The sequence below is a fragment of the Eriocheir sinensis genome, chromosome 32 (genome assembly GCF_024679095.1).
Source record: "Eriocheir sinensis breed Jianghai 21 chromosome 32, ASM2467909v1, whole genome shotgun sequence".
NCBI lineage: Eukaryota > Metazoa > Arthropoda > Malacostraca > Decapoda > Varunidae > Eriocheir > Eriocheir sinensis.
Window position 1 is genome coordinate 13,464,129 of NC_066540.1, and position 5,794 is coordinate 13,469,922.

A 5,794-nucleotide genomic window follows, 5' to 3' on the forward strand; every position below is an offset into this window, starting at 1 on the left:
TTACTAATTTGGTGGAGAGAGGTTATGAATTGAGTGAGGATGAGTTACTAATTTGATAAAGGTAGGTTATGAATCTGGTGGGTATTGGTTTGGAGGAGATAGGTTATGAATTTCGTGAGGATGAGTTACTGATAAGGTGGGGATGGGTTACTATTCCTATGGTTACTTTAAGTGGTCACAGTTAGTTATTCTGGAAGTAATGTCATTATTGTTAATTCAAACAAAAAATGAGTTCCCAGAAATTACCCAGGTCTTTTGGGTACCACAGAGAGCAGGTTAGGTTAGCTTAGGCGAGTGTGGCGAGTCGTAAACGTGTTAAGATAGTGTAGCGAGTCATTTAGTGCTGAGGGCTTGGTCGCAGAAGGTAGCGAGGGTCACGTCCTTATTTGACAGTCCACCGCAGTCGTGTGTGGACCAGGTCACCTCAACGCGGTTGTAAACGTTGTTCCACTCTGGGTGGTGGTCGTGCTTCTCGCTCTGCAGGGCGACGCGACTCATCCAACCCCAGGCCTGTGAGGGTGGTCATGTCTTGTACATACAGTCACATACTCAAACACATTTCAGGCCTGACTGAGTACTGTCAAGAGATTATATGAGATTCCTAATTTTAACAAACACACACCTGGTTAAAGTCTTTGAAGGTGAATTTCTTGGTGATGGCATCCCGGCCTTCCACCATCGTCCAGCCAGCAGACAGCAGTGGGGTCAAGGCAGTGACGCGCTCACTCTCCGTCAACTTCTGTAAGTATATTATGTATTATATTATTATCATTATTAAGATCATTACAGTAATAATATATTCATACAGTGGTAGTGTCATAACCAGATAGATGAGTTATTCTTGTGTTCACAGGTTGCACTGTATGAAGCTAAGCATGGGATTGTTGGAAACTTGCTGCACCTCTAGGAGTGCCATACACAATGCTTGAGGTAGTAAAGTCTTACCCCACCTCCACAGGGTGGCCTTGTTAAAATATCATCTCTTTTACTCTTTTTTTCATATGATTTTTTTATGTGGTGGAACCAAATGGGAGAATAGGTACTGCTGTCCTGGATTTTTTATGACATTTGAAAATGTGATGCCCTTTGTCCCAGTGCGTTCAGTGGGTAGGAAGGTTATGAAGTGTCAATAAGAGTAGAGCAAACATATATACTCTATGCATATCTCCATGCCTGCATGGAGACTTGCCCAGAGGGATCCCCCTGGCTGGGCATCATGGGGTAGGCAAGGCGGCGCCCCCCCCGGTGTATGACCCCATTGATTGACTGGACCAAACCTATGGGTTGGAATGCATGAGGTGGACAGCTAAAGAGCTAAAGTGGTACAAAATAGGTTAGGTAAGTTGGCCTTAGGAGACGACAAGTACGCAATAGTAGATGCAGTATAGAGGAGAGGTAGGATGGAGTACTTTTGATGACAGAATAGGAAAGCAGTGTTGAGGTAGAGTTGATGTTGTGGCTAAACGAAAGGGAACTGAAGCATAAGGTGAACCATCAAATTCAGGAGAGGGGCATCAGGGGTGTGGAGGAAGTTCCCTGGAGAGGTATAAGTGGAAGGCCAAACCCAAGTGTGAAGGGTTTTATGATGGTAGTCCGAGAGGTGTTTTGTTTTTCTAGGTAAGGACTAAATCTCTGGAGTTGAACACTTGGATATTTAGGCAGGTCAATGAGGAAGCAAGGTATTATGCTGTATATGCAAGGAGTGTGTGGACAAGTCAATTGTACACACACTACTTAAATATCCAAAACATGAAAGACAGGAGTATGGCAACACATGAGATAAGAATATAAGATGGAATAGGTTGTTTGAGGAATATGCAAAAAGGGTGATGGAATTCCTGCGACGACTGAATATTTTCCAAAGAGAGACCAGAAGGACAATGGTTTAATACATATTTTGGAGGAAGCTTGGGTTGTGTGTAGTGGATCGCATGTACTCCTGAAAATGTTCTCCCTCCTGGTGCTTTTAATTTTTTCTTCTGTATTTCTGGTCTGACCTGAGGGAGCAAGCTGTTGTAAGAGATGTAGTTACCACTATATGGAGTGGTTACTTCCAGAACAAAGACTCTCTCTCTCTCTCTCTCTCTCCTTCTTCCCCTCTCCCCCTCCCCAAACCAATGCTATTCCCCATTTCCTCCCCCTTCTCTCCTTTTATTCTTCCTCTCTTCTCTTCCTCTTCCTTTCCTCTCTTCTCTCTCTCCTTAATGAGGACTGTACTACCAAGGGAGGGAGGGAGAGACTATCTGGCCCTCTGCCAAAAACAATATGTTAATTCGCTCCCTCCTCTCAATCCTCCCTCCCTCCCTTCCTTCCTTGTCGTTCCTTTGCAGTTATCTCATTATCTCCTTCATTACCCTCACTCTTCCTACCAGCTAAGAGAGAGAGAGAGAGAGAGAGAGAGAGAATCCTAACCTCTGTCCCTCCCTTACTGCCTCCATATCCTCTACTTCCTTGTTAAATACCTTATTTAACTCATTCATAACACCCACTCTTCCTACCATCTGAGAGAGAGAGAGAGAGAGAGAGAGAATCCTAACCTCCGTCCCTCCCTTACTTTCCGTATCCTCTATTTCCTCCTTAAATATTAAATACCTCATTAACTCGTCCATAACACCCACTTTTCCTACCATCTGAGAGAGAGAGAGAGAGAGAGAGAGAGAGAGAGAGAGAATTCTAACCTCCCTCCCTCCCTCCCTTTTTTCCTCCGTATCCTTCACTTCCTTCTAAATTACCTCATGATCCCCTTCACGACCCTTACTCTTCCTACCAGCTGAGAGAGAGAGAGATCCTATGACCACTCCCCCTCCACCGTTCATCCCTCCTTAACTGCCTCATTACAGCCCTTAACAAACATAACAACCATATCCCTCCTCCTTCCCTTACCATAGCGGCGTCCTGAAGGCAAATAAACAGCCAAGGTCAACAGGAACAGGGAAAAACGTGACCTCTCTCCACGGTAGCAACAGGTTGACTGAATGACTCCGTAGGATGTCTGAGAGGAGTCCTAATCAGTCTCATATTTGCTGATTTCCACCCCAAAAACTGATTCCTGCACCCTAATAATTAGATTCATTTGCAGTTATATCGTTGAAGTGGTTAATTAGCGATGTCCTGCAATAGTTAAGTGTCAAAAACCGGTGATATATTGTGTGGTGAATCCGGTAATCTGGCACCGCTGGGAAGGATTATTTTGTGTCCTTGAGTAGTGTCCTAAGGCTATTCTCTCTCTCTCTCTCTCTCTCTCTCTCTCTCTCTCTCTCTCTCTCTCTATTTATATTTACCTTCCTCTTCTTGTTTGTGGTAATGGTTCTCGGCGCCACAAGTTGGAAGGTCGATAATGGCGCGGGAAATGCAGCAGGGGAGACTCTGTTAAAAATAATAATGATATATAATGGAGATCAGAGCAATGATGATATATAGGAGTAAGAGTAATATGGTAACAGGGATAAGAACAATGATATGATAATGGCAGGAGTAACAGCAATAACCACAACAAAATGATAAATAGGTAGTAAGCAGGGGAGACTTTGTTAAAAATAATAATGATATAATGGAGATCAGAGCAATGATGATATATAGGAGTAAGAGTAATATGGTAATAGGGATAAGAACAATGATATGATGATGGCAGGAGTAACAACAATAACCACAACAATTAAAATGATAAATAGGTAAGCAGGGGAGACTTTGTTAATATTAATGATAATGATAATAATGATAATAGGGGTAACAGCAATGATGACTGCAAGACTAATATAATGCTATCAACAAGAAGAAAAAAAACGTTAACAATAGTAGGAGCAACAACAACAACAACAATAATAAAATGAGATATGCAGGGGAGACTTTGTTAAAAATGATAGCCTAATGGTGGTAATTAATGATAATGGGGATAAGAGTACTGATTATGGCAGAAGTAGGCAATAATCCATCCAACAACAACGAGTAACAATGATATAGTAAAAAATAATGAGTTTACAGGGGGAAATTAGGACTCTATAAATGATGATACTGGTGATAGGAAGTGATAATGGCAATAGTAATAATAAAATCAGTAACAACAATAACGTTACCAATAAGAACAACAACGATAATAATAATAAAAATAATAAATAGTAAACAACACTTGACGTTTTCGCTGCTCTCGGCTTCTTTCGGCTCCATTTATGTTTACCACCTTCCTCCTCTTTCTTGCGTATCCTCCATATCATTTCTTGGCTATTATTAGAGAGCACTAAATCCTTATGATAATATAGTCAAGCTTAGATGCAATAAAGGCGAATTTTCACCAGGACCGAGGCCGAAGAAGCTAATTGATTGTTTACATTTTCACCAAGATGGCTTATGAGTAAATTCCGGCTTTTGTTTGTCTTTTTACTGGATGCAAAATGTACTGAGAGAGACTAGGAATGATTATCCACCTGGCTGCTCTACTGACTGGCCTTTCTTCAACAGGTCACGAGGGAGGAAGACACAAAAAGAGGATAAAAGCCCAAATATCATACATGACAGCACTTAGGATTACCCATGAACACTTCAGAACACACAGGCTACAGGCTCGGCTGAGGGCATGGCTGGTGGCTTCAGACACTTATCAAAATGTCTGGAATTTAATGAGAAATTTTCCGTACCTGCAAACGAAGCGAGTGTAGGCTGCCATTCTCTCTCTCCTCTCTCTCGATCCCTCTCTCTCTCTTTTAAAAATGGAGATATGCTTTAATGAATTATCGGCGTACGGGAGTTGCCTAGGAAGGAGGAGTTTGTAATCGTAAGAGCTTGATCTAGGAAAAATTAAGGGAGAGGAAATTTGTCATATATATAGCTAGAGCTCTATATATAGATGCTTAATTGTAATATTGATAAATTTCCTGAGAAGGGCAGATAGGGAGAGCCTTAATTATGGGCGTGATTTAGAAAGAGAATAGAGAATTTCCGGCCGTATCCAGGAGGGGGGGGGGTCGTGGTGTGGGGGGTGGGGGGTGGGGCGGACGACTCCCTGGCCCCGCCCCCTCCCAAAAGGTCCATGCACTTCGATATCCTGAGAAGGTCAAAACGAAAAACTGGGACGAAAAGTCTCAGTTTTTCGTTTTGACAGCAGGAAATGCCAGAAATGTCAAATTTTCAAAACCCCGACTCCCAACTGATTTTTTTTGTCTCAATTCGCTCGTCACTGCATGAGATCGGTCGCTCCTCTTCAAGTGGCTATATATACCTATACAAAGCTCCACACTAATAGAAATTTAAAAGACCTCCGGCCCCCTTTAATTACAGCTGGGTCCGCGGCCCTGCTTTAAGACTCCGCTGCAGGGTATATATATGATGAATTAATTTGCCGTATGTTCCAGAATGAGCATGCAGCTGTAGTATTGTATATATAGGGACTATAATGAATCGAGGCCATAATTTACACAAGTAGGCATAATCAATGACATATATAGTTTCTCTGCGTCACGCATATTTTTTTTACAGTAGAGAGGAATAATGAAAATATAGAAATATAATCTAGATAACATATATTGCTCTTACATCCACACAGGCTATATTAGTAAAATAAAAGATAACACAAACACACACACATTTAAATTTGTAGTAAGGGAGAGCTCGAATCTCGATCGTTGCCTCACCCTTTTTATTTTTCATTGTTGTTGCAGTAGAGAGGGAGAACGATAATATAGAGAAACATTATAAATAACACTGCTCCTACATGCATACACGTGACAGTTAAATAAAAAATAAGATATATGTATTTGTAGTTTGTAGTGAGCGGGAGGTGACGAGTCTCGCTGCGTCACCC